The sequence below is a fragment of the Pomacea canaliculata genome, linkage group LG2, assembly GCF_003073045.1.
Source record: "Pomacea canaliculata isolate SZHN2017 linkage group LG2, ASM307304v1, whole genome shotgun sequence".
In the NCBI taxonomy this organism is placed as follows: domain Eukaryota; kingdom Metazoa; phylum Mollusca; class Gastropoda; order Architaenioglossa; family Ampullariidae; genus Pomacea; species Pomacea canaliculata.
Window position 1 is genome coordinate 29899079 of NC_037591.1, and position 23210 is coordinate 29922288.

A 23210-nucleotide genomic window follows, 5' to 3' on the forward strand; every position below is an offset into this window, starting at 1 on the left:
CTTGTCTCTCGTTGGGTGAAAACAAAAAACAAAAAAACTTATGTCACAAACCAGGACAAGTCTGGGTGCATCTGTCTCCAGCTTTTTGCATTGTCTTATGGCCGCAGGCAGATAAAGACTGGGTAGTGATCAACTGGAGGATGGTGCGAGGAGGACACCTGTGTCAAAGGGCAAAGCGTACGCACTTCAATACAAGTGGGCGAGTGAAGGAATGCATCGAAAGGAATAACAACGCTGTAAGGGAAACTGGGATAATAGCAGATTTTTGAGACGAGGCAAAAAAAAGGGAGTTTTGTACATATTCACACACAGAGATATTCGCAGGGTGTAAACGCTTTGTCTAAGGGCAAACGCCATACTAAAGCACCTCTAACCGAAGTTCTTGAGCCCGCTGTTCTCTTGATAAGCTTTTGATGATGAGGCTGTGGCTTCTGGTGCGCAGCTGGTGGCAAGCCTCGCGGTGCCCGAATGCCTTTGTATGCGCGATCCTCTTGTTCGTGCTCACGCACAGGCACACGAACGCACGCGCTCTCCCACCCACACCCACACATTCCCCACCCTACACGCGCGCGCGCGCGAGTGGGTAATCGACTCGAAGGAACCATTATCTTTTTAGTTTTTCTCTTTTTTCCTTCTTCGGTTACCACTTCCTTGCGACGTCCCTCCGTGTGCGCCCCTCTGTTTGGCCTCCCTCCTCCCACCTTCCAGTCCCTTGGCGATAATGGAGCCGTTTCCGCTTGATCGCACTTCACGACTGGCTGGTCGCTGCCAGCCGCCGGCACCGGGATGCCTTCAGATGCCCTAAGAGCAGCGCCACAAACTCGTTCTCCTTCCCATGCTCGCGGGTCTTGTGGAGATCTGTCACTGAGGCACCGCAAATATCGCACATTCCGATAAATCGCTGAGGGGTGACCAGGTTTGAACCCAGAAATTTTTCTGCGGTGCGTCAAGTATACAGCTGTTTGGTCTGTCAGTGTTAAAAGGACAAGTTTTATCCTTATCTCCAGGGTTTTGTTGAGATTTCACTGCATGTTTATGCTTGTCGTCTACTTTTTTTGCTAACTTATTAATGACTATTTTCTAAAGAATCATTTAGAACAGTTTCGTGCTAGCAGCTAGGGAAGAAGAGGTAGTTTTAAATATAGAACAAAGTGTTGCTTTTGGTTTAGACACTATTAATCCTTTCTGATTTATCATCTACATTTCAAAATACTTTTGTAGAGTCAAAAAAAGCTTTTGTACAGTCATACTTTGGTCACAAGGAAGAATGGTGTGGGCATCTTTGGACATGCTTGTGTTGACATTTTGAGGCATACTTGTTTTGGTATCTTGGAGTATGCATATACATGCCCTCTGTTGGTGAAAGCTGTTACCTTATTTTGACTATGGAATGAATTGATGCTTTGGCATTGAATTAACTATAGTGTGCTGTTCTCATATGATTTACCCATTCTCATTAGAATGTTGTTACATGTTTTCCATATTGCATGTCCGACACGGACAAGAGATGAAGTGTTTCAAGTTTAACTTGAAATATACAAATTAGCTCTTAACCAAGGACCATGTAGTTATTGGATCAGTAAAACAAAATAAGCCATGCAACAAAAATTCTTAATCCTATAATTGCAGGAAAATAATTACAGGCAGAAGAATGGTGTTTTGTTATTTGATGTACGTAACAGCAAGAACTGAATTCTTGTTTCCCTTCAGTTTAATGCCATATACAGTTAGTGCTCTGATCATTTTCATAAGCAGCGTTTCAGTGAAATTTTTATGATGTTTTTAGCAAAAAGTCTGTATCACTTTGATTTGAAAAGGATTTTTGTGTAAAGTGATTTGCTTTTTTGTAAAAAATATACTAAATGTTAAAATGTTTGGCTTATGTTTAGTATGGCTTCGCGTATTTACCATAGTATTGAAAGTATCTTTTGGTACTGCATCATTGTCTGTATGCCATACCAAAAATTGTTTAATGTTTGAATTGTGTAAGTTTACAGCCATGCGGTGCTAATGGAAAATACTGCACACAGCTTGTGGCAGCTTTCATGTGTAATTATTGCTTTCTCTGGGTCTAACACTCTGTTCACTCCACTCAGCATGACTTGCATGGGATGTGCATTTCTTCTGCACCTGCATTCACTAGTTTGTGTGTATCTGTGTGAGAGAGAGAGACATTTAGACACGCCTGCACACGTGCACAAATGCATCAGTGACATGGCAAGAACAGAATAAAGGGTAGAGATTTCTTTTCTTTTTTTTTCGTGGAAGTTCAGGAAGTACTTGGAGAAGTCTGTTAACATCCTTGTAATGGAGGAAGCTGTTGGGTTTGATCTACCTCTCGTTACAGAAATAGATGGTAAAGTGGCTTTGAGGCAATAAAGGTCTTGCACCTTTATCTTAATTTTTCCTTATTGAATTGCACTGAGATCTCAGCATAGTGTTGTCAGTATACTGGCCTTTTTCCCTACCCCTCCCTTCTTTCACAGGTTTTGCTACAGGTTTGTTAGTTCACCACACACTTTACTGCAGGTCTTTTAGAAAACCAGATTCTACCTTTATGCCATTGTCTATTCTTTTGTAAATAGCAAGGGGAATTTATACTGTTTGAGTATAGGTACTTTTATTAATGCTAGTGTAGTGATGGTTAGCATTTACTGGGGCAGATATTATCAAAAGGTGTTGAAAGAGGCAGGAAGTTGATAGTGGTGAGATATGCTTAGTAACAGCCAACATTCATTTTTAAAAGTAACATCCTATTCTTTTGCTTATCCTTCACTGAATTTGTGTGGGGGATGGGGTGTGTATGTGTGCAGATCATGAGCTAACACTGATCTTACTTTAACTCTCTACAGTTCACTGTAACTGTGAATCATGGTAGGTCAGTCATTAAAAGGAACTGCATTGTGGTATCTATAGAATAACTTGACTTGTTTAATCCTAACATGCCTTTATTACCACCTATTTTCTCATCTGTAAAATTCTGATTCCTAATGACTTTAAATATAATTGTATAAGGTGAGGCCAATTTACCTTAATGTGTTTGACTACAATTTTTATATAAAACAAGTAGATTATACACGACGCCATGCGGGAGCTTTATGTTGCGATACAATTAGTCTTGTTAGTTGCCCACTAACCAGGAGATAAAAATCATGCTGAGATGCAGTTTGTCTGAACAAATATATTCCCTTTGTTAACAGTGCACAATACTTATAATACACTGTTGTTGAAAAGAATTGTTAAGATTTTAAAAATATTTCAATGATATCATCTTTAAAAAAGATGAGCTGAAATGAATTTAACTCTTAAGATAACACTTCGATATTTTATAATTTTGTATAAATTTCCCCCCTGAATATTACATAATAAGCTTAGATGTACGCGTATATTTGCATTAGCCATTCACATATCCAAGCTTGTTAATTAAACTTATTCTTTGGGTATTGTTATAGCAGCAGATTTTATTTTTATTTGAAGGTGACTGGTTAAGATGGAAATTAGCTTCTATGCATTTCATTTGGTAAGAAGATGAGGGAAGAGAGAGGTAAGAAATTGATGATTTATATGTTAGTAGAAAGGGTTATGTCACTTTGCCCGACAGGCTATCAATGCTCCCTGTGCTGTTGGACCAGATTAAAGAGTAGCAGGGGAGGGAGTCACTGTTAAGCATTTCTAGTGAGAGGAAGGATAAACATTGGAATGCTGCAACTCTATTTCTGTCTCTCATAGACATCACTAAAGTTTGCTCCTCCTAGTTATTTTTTTTTTTTTTTTTAGTTTGGAGCACTGGATAACATTAAACATTAAAATAAATAACCTCTGGAAAAATACTTAAAACAGTCTGCTAGTTTGCCATTGACAAAATCAGGTCTCTAGCAAAACCTGTTCAGGTTTAGACAAATGGTGTGGATGTGCACACTGCTTAAGGATAAAGCACACACATCGTCATACTGATTTATTTATAAGATTACTGTGAAATAAGCACAGAGAAATTTGTAAATGTATTTTAAATTCTTCTTGCATTCAGTTATTTTTTAAAGAACCTGAGTTCCAAAGAGGGAAGAAAATCCAAGAGTAGCAGCAGATCATAACCTCTTGCCTCACAGTCAGCATAGGTATCAGTGTACAGCTGTGATAGAAAATGTCATCTGTTGACTGACCTTTAATCTGCAGCAGAAGCCATGGTGTAATCCTCCCCTTATTGCATTGCCTGCCTAGGTTAATAGCAGTTTAATAGTAATCGTTCATGCAGCTGTGGAGAGAAAGAGGAAATTCCCACATCACCGAAGCATAACATGAGAATTGTATTTCAGTTTAAATATTGTTTCATGACTTACAGGTCATCCAGACATAGCTCGGCCTACCTGACTGATCCAGTATCTCTCTGAAATTCTCAGCTTCTGATACTTTTGTTACTATTATTAGTAATGAGATGGTAATAATTTGTGATAAGGAGAGGGCTAAGAACTAAGTACTGAAAACCCTAGACTTGCTATCATGTAAACTATGCAGCTGCATAAAGTGTTTGTTTGGGCATATGTCATTTGCTTTTGACTCTTAGAACTAAAATATTTTTCATGGTTGTACTTTTTTACTCGTTCTCACTCAGTCACATATATAAACACATGCAAATGCATGACCTTAGCTGAACATGGATGTGGAAGGAGATATGCCTTATGCCTTATCAGGCTTTGTATCAGCAGTATTATATTGAGAAGGAAGTTGGAAGTGTGTTCAAAATAAGAGAACCAGAGACATAATGCAGAATGAACACGGATAATCTTTGAGGGTCCGTGACTTGGCCATTCAGATTCATAACTCCACAATGGGTTGTGGCTATTAACCTGTTGTTCACTGGTTGTTCGGTCCAGTGGGGTCCATGCTATGAATCAAGTGTTTCCCGTTCTGCAGATCTGCTGCACCAAAAGCAGACACTCTTCCGTGTGACTGTGCTTACTATTTTCTTTAGTGGTAGCAAAATTGATTGATGAGAACACTTGTTCAAATACACCTTCTTTATAGCCCATTTACAAAATGCACCCCGAGACAAACCCATAACTTTGTGAGAATGCTCAATATCCGCATGTTTCTGAAGAACCTATTTACAGGGCCGCACACAGCAGATTTGAAGTCAAGTGGAATAAGCGACTGAGAGTACTTGCCCTCCTTAGTCCTCTCTCTGTTGTCCTCGGGGTAGGGGTCAGTTGTAACTCTTTTGCTCCGGTACAAATGTCTTGGTCAGATGAACTCTCACCTCCGCCATACACAGCTTTTTTACTTTTTTATGATACAGCCCACTTTCGGATAGAACATTGGTTCAGGCGTGCTAATGCACCTGTTGAATATGTTTGATGGTTGGGTGGGTAGGTGAGAGATGAAGGCGATGGTGAGTATTCACCTGACAACAGAGCGTTATGCGTCACTTACATAGAGCTGAGACCGCCGGCGAGGTCATTTTTCAGCGGAACACTGAACGCACTTGTCGATAGCAGGAATGTTGGAACCGACATAGTTGATTTGACAGCAAGGAGCTCTGGTACTTCACGAATGATGCATTCACTGTTGAGGTTTGACAGCTACGGCTGGAAGGACTCGCAGTCACAACCTCTGTTCGTGGGTCTCGGCTTTGGTGATTGCTGTGACTTACAGGGCCTTCCTGACCGGGCATGTTGTCATATATGTGTCTTTGATAAATGTTTATGTAGGATGCACTCTACTAAAATGATACTAATGTGCTTATTAATTGATTCCGTCGAAGGCAGCCATGCCTTAACATCATTAGCAGCTTCAAAGGCAGGGAACGAGAGGCTGGTGAGTGAGAGTCGTGTGGACCACGATCTGCTATGGCTGATGACACCTGCCCATAACATAGACATTATCTCGAAAAGAAAATGTGTAATGGCGGAGAAAAGGAACGGAAGTACGAGCAGCGAATGCAAAGAAACGGATTTCTCCTGTGGTGGAGGCTTAGTTGGTGGGGGTGGGGTTAGGGAAGAAGGGTGGATTCGAACTTTTGGCGTTGAGACCCTCGTGCTCAGCACCTGTCCATTAACAGCATGCTGTCAGGTGGGAAAGAGCATTGTTAGTGGATGCGTAATTGCGAGGCCTTCCAGTGTGCTCGATGAAGCCGAAGCAGCGTGAACAGCTTCCCTTGCATCGCTGTGACAAGCGACCTTCCATTCTGTGGCTCGCTGACGGGCATCTTGGGGCGGAGAAGGTTGGACGAGGGCTTGCGATGGTGGTGGAGGTGTTGGTCGATAAGTGAGCGACGCGAACAACTTGTGGCTTGGTTGGTTTTTTTTTTGGTTTTTTTGTAAAGAGGAGACCTAAAAAAAATGCCCGTGTAGTGACCGTGACGTGTGTGTGCTATTTGCGTTTGAAGTAAAAGCAGCAGTTGTTAGTGTGCTAAAAGGTGTACTGTATCGGTGGAGTATAGTGGGGCCGCTGATAACGCTTGGGTCACGCGCAGCCAGCCAAGCAAGTGATTGGATGCGATAAGAACCGAGGAGAGGTGGGGAATTTTTTTTCGGGTGTGGGGGTGGTGGGAGGGGGAGGACAGACGAGAAGAACTCGGTGTTTGGGGGGGGGGGGTTGCTGGTTGTAAGTTATGGTAGAGGTGCACGCTTGGATGAGATGTCACTCGCCGCAACTCGGCAGGAAGATTTAAGAGTCAAGGTGTGAGCCGCCACCAAACCCACGTGACTAACAACGCACGTATATGATAATATACGCGCTAGTTTTTTTTTTTTGGTTGGTGATGATACGTGGGTTAACCCCTAGCAGTCATTATATACGATAAAGTATTATTTTGTGTCCAACGACAGCAGTCAGGGAAGGGTGGACTTCTTGTCACTGGAAGGGGTTTCGGAGGTAGGGAGGGTTGGAGTTTGGGGAGGGGGGGTGAGGGGTATGTGAAATGTGTGGGGTGGGTGGAGGGAAGGAGAGAGCGAGCAAACATCGCCTGTGTCAACACGGGGCTGTGTCAGGGCATCGCCGCTGTGGCTGACAAGTCAACAGGCGCAGGGACAGCAGACCGACCAGCAAACCAAGCGAGGCAAGCGGTCTGCCTGTTGTCGGGCAGCTATCTCGCCTCACATGCCATAGCCACGTCGATGTCGTTAGAGACATGGGGGGGGGGGAAGGAGGTTAGGGGTCTGCGAGAGAAAGCAGGAGAGTGGCATTTTGTTGAAGGGTGGGGGGTTGAAGGTAGTAGGTTGGGAAGAAGGGGACTGCAGCGCGTCTTTGATCGCTTCCCGGCTGTAAGTACTGCTTTTGTGAGGATTAAGCTCCATGCGATGGAGTACTCGCTCCCCTGTGTCCCAGAAGTAACCGTGCTGATTGCGGCCACGTTATCTGGTTTGACATCTGCACGTATCACACTTGAAAGGAGTTCACCGTGCAGTTCTCTCTCACACAAACCCTTACCTTTCCAAGCGGCAAACTGCACGCACGAGCGGCGCGAAACATGCCGCCCATAAACTTTTCCGTCGCTTATCGTGACGCAGCCGCCACCGCGCGCCGCGTCGCTCTTTAAGGACGTGTGCATTTTCAGACTTGGATTCATCGGGAATGTTAGGGGTCATTTTTGCAGAAGGGAACTGAATAAATCATTGTTATTTTGAAGTATTTCCAGCAGTGTCTGTTCCCTGTATCCGAACACAATTCATTCACCCACAAAAATATCTACCGGGGTCGGAGGACAGAGGTGGGAGGGCGGGGGGACAGCGAAATAGGCGAAAATGGAGCGTATCCGACATAATGTAGGAAGTGCAGTGAAGCTGGGATGATAATGCTGAGGACCCAACTTTCGTTTCCTTATTGTTCATAAAGCAGTCTGGGGTCTGGTCCATCAGGGTGTGGGCACTTGGTGGTCTCGAAGTTCCGCTACCCCTATGAAACCGGCCAACGCAAAATATTCGGCACACGTTTGTAATTGCAAAAGAACAACGCAGATTGCCGTTTGAACATCATCCGGTAGATCTTTTTTTTCCCCAACAGTAGTCGTCACCATGGATAATTTACTGCCCATGTGTGAGGGCAGTGGGGCTTTGTGGGGCCACCTTAAAGCTTAGACATCGGTTGAAACAAAATGGCGATGTGGTAGAACGAGATATAGTGTTGCAAGCTCTCTGTGTGTGTGAGAGAGAGAGAAAGAGGAAGAAAGATGGAAAGAGAAAGAAGAAAAAAATAAATCTTTCCCTTCCCAGCATGGCTCAGGCTGGTCTGGCAATACCGCTGCCAGTGGAGTGTGCAGAAATGCATCAGTGCAAAGTCGGGGGAGCGTGCAGACGGGTCTGGGGGCATCAGTCACGGTTCCTGCACACCGTCAATACACTGCTGCCAACTCCTCGTCTCCTCCTCTCGCCTCCCACCCCGAACCCCTAAACCCTCAACATCCCCCTCCCACCAGTCTCTCACCCCGTTATATTATGTCGTTGCAACCATTTCTGCAAATAATTCGGAATCGAACCTGTCGACAAAAGCGTTGTTTTTGCTCTGCGTAAAAGTGAAACAGGACGTCGTTTAAATTTTTTTTAAAAATCCAGTTCTTCACCCCCAAACCCTCGACCACCATGTAGGACCGCCGCCACAACAACAACAAACATGTGTAGTGATACGCCGTGAACTGTGCTGTTTGCAGGTGTCGATCGGCTGGCCAGCTTTGCTCTAGCACACTGCATCCGCTCGCCGTGTAGTCAGCTTTGCCCAACAACTGCGGTGACCCCGGAAACTCGGCAGTCTTGTCAAAGATAACGTGCCATCGGCGTGGAAAGGGCAGTTTGTGCAGTTGACTTTGGAGATTTCAGACAGGCCTGGCTGGATGTTCTTTATAGAGAGAGAGAAGCGGAGGGGCAGAATACTGCCTGAGGATCAGCGACTGCTTTTGTCGACACGTCGATGACGGTGAGTGAGGACAGTAGAGATTCCTATTAGGAGAGGACTGGTGTTTGCGGGAAGGTCCATTCGTTGAACTGTACAGACTTAAGGGCCCAGTCATCGTGTTCGTGTCCCTTGCCTTCATCTCAGCGTGTTTCTAGTAGGGGAGAGAGAGAGAGCGACGGAAGGCGCGTGCGATGTTTGAAGCAGCCCCCTCTCCCCTCACGCCCCCGGTGTAATGGCAGGTAAGCCAGCTAGTCGCCCTGTCTGTCCAGGACCGCAGGTTTGTTCAGGTGAGCTGCTGCACCCACGACTGCTCTTTGTGTCGTTAACCTTTTAAGAAAACGAGTTATTTTCGCGTGAACGCTGTGCGGTGGTCGTCACTTTAATCGATTATCTCATATGTGTGTTTATGTGCTAGTTTGTACGATTACCTTTTTTTTAGATAGCACTTGATCACAGAGCTTCTGCCTTATGTTGTGTGTTGTCGCTTTGTAAAAACCCGTGGCTTTTTTTTAAAGTCCATGATGTTGAGAGGGGATTTTTTTTTTTTTTACGACATGATCGCTGTGGTGGTTCTGGAGAGAGATTTAGCACAGCGTTTCACGGTCATCGACTTGTCTGCAAACTATTGAACGAACTGTCCGCACTCAGCAGCCTCCAAGTTAAGCAAGCATAAACAAATGGAGGTAAGCGAGAAGAGCAGCGCAGATAGTACCGAGAACGCCCACTGCTCCTTCCACACCACTCCCACCTCACCCCGCTTCTCTTTTTTGGTCGATCGCATAGATTCCGCTTCTTGTCTAGCAGGCCTCTTAGTCCGTCACCCTGCTATCTGTTCTGTCCCCCAGTTCTGTCCTCCTTCCTGTCTCGTGTTCGTACACTCACCTACTCACTTTTTCCTATGTTCTCAACCTCCTTTTTATTTCCCTTTCCGGTCTCACACTGTCACACGCATGACGTCTGCGTTCGCAGAGTGATGGTGGAGGGTGGTGGTGGAGACTGGCTCCACGTACCTACCACAGAGGAGGTGCAAAGTGTTGCCGTTATCAGGAGTGCGCGCGCACGTGTTTATGGCCACTTGATAGAGTCAAGCCGGCCTTAATCAGCGCCACGACCACCCTATTCTCTCCGTAATCCGTCCGGAATTAGGCTGGTCCGTCCCCACCTACTCTCGAGACGATCAAGACCCCAGGGGTGGCCCGTACCGCGCTGAGGGAAGGCCGCCGGTTTGCTCTCAACACCCTGGTTCCGGAGGCGGGTAGCTTGAACCTTAGGGTTATCGAGTTGTCTGTCACAGTGGCAGTGTGTGTGTAGTTATAATAATCTTTCTAGACAAGAAAGTGTAACTTGTTTACCTTACTAATGGCATTATGCGCAATGGGTAACTATTTCAATACACTTGCATGTTAGCGAAATTCTAGTTTGTGGTAAATGAAAATTATTAAGAAAAATCAAAGAAAGTGGCTACCACTGCGAATTATAGGTATAATAATTTTTGTTTTGTTATTGAAAAAGTTTTCACTTCCATATTAAATTGTGTAATTTTAATCTTTACGGGTGTGTGTTGGGGTTTAGGGTAGAAAAACCGTCACGAGAGGAAGAAGTAAAACTTGGGTGCTGTGGGCGGCCTAAGGACAGGGTCCTCGGCATGGCAGACTGGTGGCGGTTGAGACTGCGTGACCAGACCGTAGTACCTGTCACGTCTTTCCGTCACCAGAGCGAGAGAACGCGACGTTAGTGGCAAAGGCGGGCTTGCGAGCGCGTGAGTGTGCACTTAAGAGGAAGCACGGAGTACAGATGTTTGCAGCGCTCTTCTCGTGTAATGAGCGACAGGCTGAACTACAGTCCCCTATCCCACGCTTCGTCGTCAGATTGACACGATTCTGAAAAACCAGACCAACCATGGTTTGGGGACTCGACCCCTTGGGATCGACCGTGCGGCAAATCGGAGTCGACACGTGCCTGTAGTGAAGCGGGGATCAGTTCTAGCTTTGGTCGCCATTCCCTCCTTAACTTCACCTTTCCGCCACCAAATTATCATGAAATAGAGAGATTTGGTGAGCTATCACATAGCTGCTGCCAATAGTTACTCGTTAGATGATCACGAAGCCTGGTTTAATTTTGAACTTTGGAGGAAGCGTAAGGGTTAGGCAACATACCACAAGTCCTAAAAGTATGGACTTTAGGGCCTGTCTTAATAACAATGAAGAGGGCCATCACAGTGGCAGTACTCTGGGAGGCGGTGGACGCACCCCCTTCCAGCCGTCGAGTTGCACAGTGGTACGTGCACCGTCTTCCGGAATACTGTTAAGTGAAGCAGTGCTATCCATTCAAAGATATTGCGAGGGCTAAACTAACAATGCCTCTCTGTCCGCTGGCACTCTTCAGCTTGTTGTATAAGAAATCAGAAGGGGAAGAGGAAACAGTGATAATGATGTGATAGCGGGATGTGGGAGGAAAGTCGGGATGGCTGCCCTTTTTCACAAATCTGGAGCAAAACACAGTTCCAAATGACAGGAAGTTTCAAACTATGTCCTTGTGAGTACAGACCTGTTAGCTATTGTTGCTTCATCGTCACTTCATTTTTTAACACCATCACTTTCTCATCAGAAAAACAAATTTTCTTTTAAATTGTCTTTGATTAGACAGACTGTTAGCATCAAAGCGAGACAGAAGACGAACAGGTGAACAGTGGGTCATGACGACACAGCTTTGTTGATCCTTTCTTTCTCTAGAGATGGAAGTGCCGCCTGGGCCTTTGGGGCCTGATAAGGGTCTTTTGGCTGTGTAGTTAGCACCTGGCGACGTTTCCTTGCAACCTCTTCACGCTCGTTGCCGCCCGCCGTAGGTCATCTCCTCGTTCGGAGGACGTGGGAGTGGCGTGGGTCACCACCACCCGCTTGCGGAACTAACCAAAAAACTTTTTTTCTAACGAATCTCGAGGACACGAAATGTGAGCAGGAAAATGTAAGAGCGTGGAAAGATTAACTTAGACACAATTCTAAAGACAATACCAATAGCTTATCGCCAGTGAAGGTATGTGGCAAATAATGGGTGAACTAAAGGTCCGTGTTACCATGCATAGTCATAGTCGTTAATCTGTATGCATGGATTTCTGCATGTGTCTACTTTAGAAGGGAAAGACAAATTGGTGAAGATGTGGGGTGGGTAGGTAGTTGGAAGGACAGCCGTCCACAGCCAAGTCTCTCTCTTTCGCACACACAGAGATAACACAAATTACATCAGGGTTACTACAGTATTGTAACCCTAACCTCGTCGCCGCCACTTTTCGCGCTACGTTACGCTGTTGACTTCGTACTCTGTAGACTAACGTACATTTTGATTGGCTAAAAACCTTTGGGTACCCAATTAGAGTTGTAAAAAAAGTGATTTAACCACCCCAGTGATAAAACAGGTACGGAGCGCACAGCGCACGACACTGCGTGCCTGCTTCCGTCTCCGTGTGTGAGAGAGAGAGAAATCTTCAAGTCCTTGCGAGAAGAACATCGCCCTGTGTTACAGCATGTTTGTCAAAGACGCCCCTGTATATGTGCGAGCCGTGGGTCTGACGAGCAAACTAGTGCAGGCTGTGTCCCGAGCCCTGATGTAACACTTGCAGTGCGAACAGTGTTAAATGTGCTGCGGGCACGCTTCTTCCTTCTCCTTCCCCACTTACACTTTCCCTCTTCCTTCATAACCCTTCTCCTTTCCAGTTTCCGTGTCCATATGAGAAATCTGCGAGGATAGAACAATTGTTTTTTTTGGGGGGATGGGTGGGGTGGGAAGGGGGAATAACTGTCTTTAGTTGAAGAATCTGTTGGAGGGAGGGGAGAGGTGTGCCCGTGGTGCAGCTTGCGATGGTGAAATAGAGCACCAAGATTACTTTCATAGATACTAGTTCTGATTGAATGTCTTTTTTGTCCGTTACAAAAATAACTTCCGGTTTACGTCGATCCTTCACTCGACTTCTCTTTTTTTCACACTGGAATGTCTTATCCAGCCCTGCATCTGTACTGAAGATGTTAACGACTACCATATATCTATCATCCAAGAACTGTTATGTGAATAGCAAATCGAAGGGCCAGGGACACGGGTTGATAGACGTTAGCTGGATGGCTAAAGCGAACCGAAAAGCTGAAATGTTCATTCATCATCAGTATAGTATAAGAAGGCTAGCAGACTTTGGCCATTCAGATGTAGCCTATCGACGTGTTGCGCACCTGGACCCAGGTCACAGAACCCGAAGCAGATTACGTGATGTCGTTATTTTCTAACAGAATTCACGGGAAAGCAAGGCTAATGAGCTGCCATTCTGGCTGCATCGTTTCTTTGTTGGTGAATTGTCACCGTCGCGAGAGCTGATCCATCTTTTTTTAAAAAGACTCTTGACATCGTTCCGTAAATTGTTCTAATAGCTGGGAATTGTAGTTATTGGCTATGTCCTTGCATCGTATAAACTCAGTGGGCAAATACCACGTGACCGCTATTGTACATTAGGCAGAGAATTATTAGGGTAATAGCTACATCCAGAACTTGGCTGGCTGAATGCTCGCAAATCTTCTCCATTTATGTAAGTGCCTTATGTATTTAACAGTTGTAAAGGTTTGGTCTCGCCGCAGTTTAACCCCTACCCTCAGTTTAAAAAAGAAAGCTTACAGTTAGATGTCCACTGCGATTTCCTTAGCTTGACTCATTCTTAGTTCCCTGGCTGTTCGTCACTGGTGTTAGACAATGTGCAACACGGCCATGTTGGCGGCTAGCTATCCAGCCAGCCCTTAGGGTCCTGTTGGTGACGGTGTCCGTATTTGCAGGTCAGAGATGTAACCAATGTTTTACTTATTCATTTTGTTGCCTGTTGGTACAAATGTGACCACAGGAGACACTTTCTCAGCTGACGCCACCTTGTGATCGATGTGGACACTTGGTCACGACCGGTATGAGGGCCTAGGGGCCTCCTAACTAAAAGTGCAAAGGGTCGGTAAGTATGTGCATAGGTCGGTACTGTCGAGGATCTAATCGCTCTCTCCTCCGCACGCTTGTAAATAATGTTAAATTATTCATTGTAGCAGCTGATGGTGTTATGCAAGTCACTGGCCGGCGTCATCATCACATTGTCTTCTCTCCCCTCCCCGCCTTTTATATAAATTTTTGTGGTGGAAAAGCTCGATTGTGTCACTGGAACGTTTCATCCCTTCGCTAACTCGACTTCTCATCCTTGCAAGCTGGTGAGTGTGCGGTGCGCACGCAAACTATTCGTTTCTCCTTCTAAGCATTGGAGGTACAGGGAGGGAGCGAGGATCGCACCGTCTCTCTTGAGCAGCTGAAGCACCTGTGCACAGCGCATGACTCGCACACCTGGCTTCGCGTCAAGTCGGAGGGTTTTCGGGAATTCGACATGGGGTGGGTGGGGCGGACGGTTCGCGTCTGGCCACGTCACTTGCCTGTGTTTGGACACGAACCCCGAAAAGCTTGACGTGGGTTTTGTAGACGAAGCGAAACGCAGTTTCCCACAGTCCTTTGTCGCTCTTTGTTCTACCTGGACACCCAGGTCACTTTGTGGTAGAAGTTTTGATCTGCAGGACCAATCCTGTGTACTTTTTTGTCGTTTTTGTTTTTTTTGTATTTGTTTCGGATTAATTTCTAACTTTTTTTTTAGGGACGAGGGATAGTAGACAAGCGGTAGACGTTTTTGTAATTAATACCTATTGCCTAATTAGCCGTCTCGTAAGTAATCTCTCAGCTCCTGGCCAAAGCTGTTTCAGAGAGGCATGATTTATAGCTATGTCGAAAGGTGGTATGTGTCGTAAAGTTGGCAACTATATACCACAGTTCCTCTCTCTCTCTGTCGTTTATTAGGGTGATAGAATGTAGCTTGCAATTCTTCAAACATTGCTGGAATTGGTTGTTGCGGAAAGACACTATGCTAGATAACCTGTCCAGCGGCTTGTGGGGTGATAGGTGGGGGTAATAGTGTTAAATGGTTCTCGACCACTGAGTTCCAAGGGTGCTAATGGATGCCGATTAAATTGTGGCGCATAAGTCGTGCGTGTGGCGTGCTCTAATTATCTGCTCTGGCAAGTACAGATAGGGCTGAGCTAGGGCACTAGTTATCATCAGGATCAACTAATAAAAACATTTAGATTGCGCCTTTTTCCCCCTTCTCTCTGCTCCCTTCTCTCTCGTGTGTTCCAGGGTCAGGAACAGTCAACAGCTGTCACTGAGTTTAATTTTCTTTTTTGTTTTCATTACCTCTGCTGCACTCATGGTCATTCCCTTCCCTCTTACACACCACCAAATGGAGAGGACGAGGTAACACAGAACTTTCTCGATTTATCCATCCATAGTTTCCTTCTCTCATTCACCTGCACTGTTGTTCTGTGTTCTGTAGGTCCTGGTCGAAGAGAAGAGTTGTTCCTTCACGCCCTCGGGCGGGTCTATTTGAGATAGTAATGCTGAGTGACCGGTGTGTGGGAATCCCATTGATCCAATAATCTATTAATTTCTTTCTTCTTTTTTAGCCAGAACTATATTAAACACGTTGACCAGTTTATTGGAAATTCAGTTTAGGATTAATAAAACTCCGAACAGAACTGGTTTTTTTTTGTTTTTTGTTTTTTTTTTTTTGTTGTTGTTTTTTCTCAAATCTGCTTAAAGAGCTCATGCGCCTCGTATGTAATAGAGAGTTCCCAGACAAATGTATTTGCCTACCACTGGTCCTTTGAGCTGGTAAAATCGGTGGTGTATATCGTTGGGTCGTGACCTCTCATCCATCCTCTTCTTGAAGCGATTTGCTAGCGGCAATAACTGCGACTTCAGGGGTGTCGGATGTTCGGGCGTAAAGATCAGAGTAACACACCCAACAGACAGCTTCCCGTCAGGGTCCATCTTGCTAGGTGCTCACAGGTTAATCTCTGCCCTGGCACACTTGAGAACCATATAGCAGCGGTACAGGTGCGCAGACGTCCAGATTAGGGCATTGCGGGTATCTCCACACCTTCACCTCCAGGTTTTCGCATGCGGAGTCATTGTGTCTGTGCCAAGGGATACGACTCCTGTGCCTTACTAAAGTTAATTGTGGATAAGCCTGGAGACAGTGCGATTGGTGTACACCGCACACGAAGTCCCAGTGGTGATAGATGGAGGGCTAGTAGGTGCGAGGCAAATTGTAGCGATGTAACCTACCTCTTTTGGGTATCTATTTCTCTGATCAAGACATTGAACCTCTTGCTCAGTTTCAGTTCACGTTCACCTCGGTTCAGTTTCACGTTTCGCTACCAACAGTTTAAAAAAGGAGCTTCTCAGCCCAGCCATGGGAGACTAGAACCTGGGGATAATTCTTGAGTTGATGCAAGATAGAAAATTGGTAGATTATGCTCTTCCTCTGTACCTAGTCCTGTCATATTAAAGATCTTGACGTGTGTGATAAGGACGGAATGCGAGGATGCTAGTTGGACTTCCACCATTCCTCTGCAACAGTTCGTTCACAGGAAGATCTAGTCTTCGACTTTGTGCACAAGAAAAATGCATGTTGTGTGAAGGAGCATGGGCCAACATTGAAAGCACTTAATTTATGTGGATTACCTTGCAGGGTTAAGGGGATGACTGGAGAGTGGGTGGGAGAACGGTCCCTAGCGGTCTCGAACCCCTGTACAGCCCTGCCAGTGGGGAAAAAACTGCGTCTTCAAGCATGGCGCTTCCGGTACTAATAGAGCCAGCGAAGTGCAGCGACCCGACAGTGTCAGGTCAACGTATTTTTTTCCGACCACAAACCATTGTCATTTCCGGTCAACCAAGTGCGTTTCTGTACGCTGTGTGTGCGCAATGACGCACGCAATTTACAAGGGAGCTAACAGGGAGCCAACAGGGAGCCCACGGCGATTGAACATCGCACATGAGATTAAGTCGGTGATTCTTTGTCAGCAGGTAATTCGTCAGTAGATGAAGCTTGTAATTTTTGTTTTTCCTTTCTCGTTCATTCTATTTTTTTTCTGTGTAAAGTACTTTCACAATCGACAGACCGTTGAAAACAGCAGCTGCCCGTTTTCCTGTAGTTTCGTTAGCATTCCAGCTGCTAGCTTTGAGTTTCATTGATAGCTTTGTCGATGTCTTTCGGAACTTCATTGAGAATATCAGCGCCTGCCGTTGGTTTCATTGATGTTAATTCCAGCGTTAGCTGTTTCATTGGCAGTCTCCTCGCTGTCTTCCCCACCTTAGTTCAACATTATTTGCAGCACTGTGTTTGGCCATAGTTTAGATCTTCAGAGTTTGTTAATGAGCCATTGTGATTTCCGAGGAAACTTGCAGTTATTCTGTGTCAGAAAATCCACACAGCTTTAATCGGTTATTCGTTGGTCACGTTTCTGTTTGCCTGCGGATGTGGCATCAGGATGATCACACTGCAGGTAAGGCGGACTTTTTTTTAAGAAAAAGCTTTTTTTTTAAAAACAATTAAATGTTGGGTTACACGGTGCAGCTGACTCCTGGTGACCAGTAATGGTCGTTTTTTTTTGTCTCCTTTAGGTGCTTGGCTATAGTTCATTGCACAACTGCCTTATCGTGCGGTCGTACATATCCGATGGCTGTGTCTCAAAACATTGTCTTTCATGTTGGTCCTTGAAGGTAAAAGATTCAGTTTGTGAGATGGAAGCTCGGGAAAGTGTGTGGAGCAAAGGGCTTGGGTGTGGCCTGGGGTGAATTCCGTTGTTTTATCGCTTCGTGGTTTATTTATTAATTGGTTTCTTTCATAGGAAAAATCCCTCCACTTTTGTGGCGATATCGGGCTATGCGGGTGTGTGTTGGGAGGGAGTACCGAGTAATAACCCTCAACATTCAGGCATGTAAACAGATGTTATTTCTGGAAAAAAATGTTTATTCTACGTAGAGATTTGAACCTTGACCTTAAGATCCTTGCTACTCTTCTTCTGAAAGTTTAGATATATAGATATTGCATGTAATTTTAGTTTATGATTGGTCATTTCTGTCGGGAAAATGAAGTGTAATTCCACGTCTGTACAGTTGTGCCCTGTCGTACGAACAATCAAGTGCACGCATTCACGCACGCACACGCCGCACGCATATCGTCCCCCCCCCACCCAAGTCAAGTAAGCAGCATGTCGTCTTCATCTGTTAGCGTCTATCTTTGGTTATCCTGCAGAGGTTTGAAGTAAAAAGAGAGACTGCCCTGCTCAACGTAGGAACACATGGACACACATTCCTGATTTTTGTGCTTGTGAGAGAGGAGGGACAAAGGATTCTAAACATTGTTGGCAAGGAGAGTCCTGTGCATTACAGATCCTCGTATTAGAGTGTCTTTTCCATTCGTCTGTCTTGTTTAGCGCAGGGGAGACGTTTTCTTGCATATTCGTCGAATACGAGGCGCGTTCTGGCAAGTTCCTGAGATAGGCGTGATTGGGCGAATCTCGTACCTATGTTTTGCTCTTCAGATATTTGCATTAGACCTTAGAACTCACTGACACTTCTTGCACGCCGAACCACTCTTATCCTTCTATCATGACAAAGAATGTGTGATAACGACTTCTTCTCCAAGACTTGCCCTTTTCTTGGACAGTAGTAATGCGATTACCACTTCCACGTTTTGAAGCGGTTGTGTTCGTCCTCCATCACGCAAGGGAAAGGGAGGGAGTGACCGAGTGTTTTAAGTCTCTGTTGGGAAGTTTCATCTTGTCACAAAGCGCCTCACTTTTGGTACAGATTAGACGGTTAGCCAATGAATGTTTCTGCTTTTTGCGTCAGAGAGTGTAACAGAGTGGGACAACTGTTGTGACACTCGGTGATAGACACCCTGGCTGGGTCTGGTTGAAATCCATAATATTATTGGTACTCGTAAGGTGACGCTGTGTCGGTATTTGAAATGTCCTGCCACTTTGTGTGTGTGTGTGCAGAGTTGTATACATATGTTTTGTTTGTTTTCTTGAACTGCCACAGTTTGTTTTCTAAAGTGAGGATGTAGCAGGTATCAGTGGATTCATGTTCCATGCAGGTTTACGAGTGGTTAGATGGGTGCGTGGTGGTTTTAGCGAGTTTTGTTTCAGCGGGCTTTGGGCCTGTCTAGAAGTTTTAGATCATTCAGGCCAATGCATTAAGCTGTAAAGCTAATTTCCGCAATACACGTGTGGCGTCGTCAGTAACCTTCGAACTTTCGCAGTGGGCGATAACTCAGTTATTTAGATGTTGCTGACGTCGTCAGGCTTTGCTCCAAGACCGTCCCGTCCCGCATTCGTTGCTTTTCTGCTTGGCGAGGGACAGAGCACGACTTTCCACGCTCCTGTGCGAACAGCCGTAAATTTTGATAACGCTCGCCAGTCCTCAGTCGGTCACGTACAGCTGTCGTCTGACTATACACATGTCAGAGACATAGACTGTATGCAGTCTCTGGGTAGAATATATATATATGCGCATACTCTGTAGGACTGCGCTTTACACGTTGTCCTTATGTTTTCTTTGCAAAATTTTAAGAGCACTGTTAACCTGTTTTAGTATGCGTTAAGTATGTAGTTCATTAGCGCGCGTCGTCCGTGTGTGACGAGTGCATTATCCCTCAGGTTCGAGTGTAGGTGCGTTGTCTTCTGGTCTAAGTGTATTATCTCTTCATTACTTGCATGCCCTTCTGTGCATTGTTTCTATGTTTTGAGTTCCGAGTGCATCGTCCCTCTGTTGTCGTTCATCAATATCAGTCTTGCAGGCAGAGAGGCTTTGAATTTAGTCGTTGGCTGGATTATTTGATGGGAAAGTGCTTACACCCATAAGGTTGAAAAAAAAATGGAGTACCCGGAGGCCTCCTTCCCGACAGCAACTCGAGTGAGCAGGTGCCACCGTCACGGACAGGTACATGTGCCCCAGGACTAGATCTGAACCCAGAACCTAGCAATCCTCATTGTATTGGGTGACAAGTGAGTGTTTTACCACCAACTTATTGGACCTCCCTAACCTTGTGGGACTACCAGGCTGGATTCGTTTTATTCAGCTCTTCAGTCCGGGCAAACGTCTGGGATGCGAGGCACCCGACGACGATAAGCTTCTCCGCCTCGACCACACCTCGCACCCGGTTCTGACCATCGTGGTAACACAAATTTGCGTGCATATGTGCGTTTGTTTATCAGGCGGCGAGGTGCGTGGCTGTGCACGGGTAGCAGGGGTGTAGGGTAGGTCAGCCGCACCGGAGTGTGGCCCAGTAACGTGGCTACTGATAAGATAAAGGCGTTGTCAGGCCTGGCGGTCGTGCCGCCGCCACCTCGGCTCGCTGTGGGCCATCGGCGGCAAGCGTGGGGCTGACACAAGTCTTGCCAGGGTGCGTGTCATGAGGCAGTTGTCAGTGACGCCACCACCGACACGCTTGTCGTCCATCTCGACTGACCTGTGTACATACATGGTGTCAACACCGCGGTGCGTGGCCGCCAGTGGTTAAAGGTGACAGGGAAACAAACTTCCGTTGCCGTATCGGGAAGGTGTATGGAAACATCACGGTATAAGGGAGGATAAGGTGCAAGAGGTAAAGGGGAGGATAAGGTGCAGGAAGGATATTTTAGTGAGGGGAATAGACACATGTCGCTTTATAAAGGGAGGCTATCGCAGTAGAGGGGAGGCTACACGAATTCGACTTGGTTGTGTCGGGGTTGAGGAGAAGTGCACATCAGAAGCAGTAATGAAGACCAGTGCTCCCCCATCCCATGATAATTACTGGAACAAATAAGTGACCTCCTCCGACACAGTGGGCAGCAGAAGTGCCCGGTGTGCAGGCATTGGTCCCAAGGCACTCGCCCATCAGCTGTGGCAGTCGGTAATCACAGGCAGTGAGCACGCTTAGTGACTGTGGTCGGCTGCGTTTTATCTTCATCCGCGCCAGTTACGGCTTGGCTCTGGAAACCGCGTCCATTTGTCTCTTTGCTGCATTAATGGATTTTCTTTTGTCCATCCCCTCCCACATTTTTTTCTGTTGTTTACGCACATACACGCGCGCGCGTGCACACACACACACTCCTCTGAGCCTTTAACCGGACACGTTGAATTTGTGACCACGTTTGGCAGATGTTTACACGACTAAACCATGTGGCAAACATGCTTGACTGTGTCCGGTTAAGGTGTAGTGCTGGTGTGCATTATCCACCTCTTCAAGGCCCTGGTTACTCAACCGACCACACAGGTGAGGACGCTATGATGCGATGAGTGAGAACCAGGTTCATATCTTGCCTACCGCTGCTTGCAGGAGAGCAGTTTGAGAGTCCGGATGAGGCACACGAGACAGCCGTGGGCGCAAACCAAACATTGGGTACAATAAAGTAGTGGAAGCTGGCGCCAGAAAATGCGTACGTTATCTAGAGGATGCGGACTGTGTGCGGCCAAGCCATGGAACCTCACCTGTGCTTGTCGCGCACTTACCAGCTTCTGCTTGTATCGTGCAGGTAGCTTGTTCTTATTCGTCACTTATGTGTTACTCTAGCAGGTAAAAGGTTAAAAAAAAAAGTGATCCCGTGACCTTATGGTCGTAGGGGAGTGAGGCGTGAGAACCCTTATCTGGGGCCAGGGGTTTTTTTTTTTTTTCTCTGTCTTGCTGCCGTACCTTCCCCTACTCTCTGAGGAGTTAGGTACCCACTCCACAGCCAAGTGGGGCGACTGAGAGAAGTATGCTGCGTCACACCGGTATCGAACCAGTGTGCCACTTCGGGGTGGCTGCTGTTGCTTTAGCCATTCGGCTCTCCGCTACCCCAGAGTTAACACACATGTGATCAAACAGGGTGTGAGGCTGGCTTTTTTCTGGAAAGTGCCAAAACGCCATACGCCAGGTACTGAGGTATAGGTTATTTCCCACTCCTTTTAAGTTTAATGGACGTGGCGGGATGTGAGCTGAAGATCCTTTTTAAAAAGTTCTGTCCACGCCTGGTGGTTTGCTGACAAATCGTCGTTGCTGTCTTGGTTTTTCACTTCCAGAATGTTTGGGGGTAAGGGCGAAAGGAAGGCGTTTCATGTGCCAGTAGCTCGTAGTCACCCGTTTTTGCCCCGCAAGCTGATTCTGTCGTGGATGTTAGCAACCTTTGTACCCTTCAGGTTCCGTCATGCGCAGACCAAGTGGCTGTACACAAGCTAGCGCTGAATAACGATATTCTTCTCAGTTCCAAACTGTATATTCTTCTCGTTTTTAGACTAAAATGTGGAAGTCAGGGTTGTGTGTAACTATGATCTCTTTCTCAACTTAACATATGGCTTTTCATTCCTGACTGGTTCATCCCACCTTCATTAATTTATTGTGTCGCCTTAGGCCTCACACTGACCGGTGACCTTTGGAGTGGGTCTAGGCTATCACGCAGGCAACTCATAAACTTTGGACGGTCAGGAGTCCATTACCAGAATGACTTTTCTAGGGTGACTAAATGGAATGGTGTGGGAAGAGAAGGGGGATTATAGTATTGAAAGTAATTGTTAGTTTTAGCAAGAAACACACTTCGCTTCTTCTCTTCTACAATTTTTTTTTTTTTTTTTTTTTTTTGGAAGGGGTTTGGTCGTGGTCAGCATGAGTGAGAATTTAAATTGTGGTCTTCATTGGGTTGACTATCAAATCGTTTGTAAACTTTTGTGCTCATTGAACTCGCATCCACACCGGAAAATGCGCTTTAAAGCTTCAGTAGTTATTATTTATACTACATACCTTAATTTAATTCATAATACTTGAGCGTGTTTAAAAATACCATAAAGTTTTATAAGTTTTAGCTCATTAGTCTAATACACGTGATTTTTCGATTTCATGTTTGACCGAACTGCTAATTGGGCCTCATGATTGCTGAATCGGAGAAGACCTTAGGAAGTTTAAATTTGTTTTTAAAAAATACAATTTTCACAACTTTGAGGACAAATGTAGACTAAATTTGCGGACTAATTGTCCGTGATATTTGCAAGGTGACTTGCAGACATGCAGAATTATCATTTGTTACCCACCACCACAGTGTAAAGCCTGGTATATATATATATGTGCCAATAATAAGGCTGCGCTGTTGCTTGTTTCAACACTGTCTCCTTGTCAGCTTTACATTTCTACAATTATCGACACTGTTCCTGCCAGGATCTTGCATTTCTCAACAACAGTGCTCATTTTTGAAGACTGTCCATTGTTCCATTGTTTGTAACTTTGGGAAGATCGTAAGAGTGAAAGCCCCCTCCCTACCTCTATTTTTAACCTTACCCTCTCACTCCCTATTTTCCCTAATGTGCATGTGGTGGTGGTGGTGCGACTTGGTGGGAGGGTGCGTTACAGACAACTCACCGTTGTCCATGACAGGAAGTTGGTCCTGCCCCCACTCCCCCGCCCCAGTTGTCTGCAT

General features: G+C 45.6%; 1 protein-coding gene across 11 annotated transcripts in view; it reads left to right on the forward strand.

Annotated features, from left to right (window-relative positions):
• Window positions 1-23210, forward strand: part of LOC112558328 — a 74832-nt gene that overhangs the window by 26125 nt on the left and 25497 nt on the right. For 2 of the 11 annotated variants that reach the window (XM_025228749.1, XM_025228753.1), the window contains 2 exons: window positions 3478-3544; window positions 8642-8904. The exons of 6 other annotated variants lie outside the window; for them this stretch is intronic. The gene's annotated coding sequence lies outside the window, so the exon portion shown is untranslated. The remainder of the gene's footprint in view (window positions 1-3477; window positions 3545-8641; window positions 8905-23210) is intronic. 3 more of the 11 variants (XM_025228748.1, XM_025228751.1, XM_025228750.1) reach the window with 2 other exon arrangements.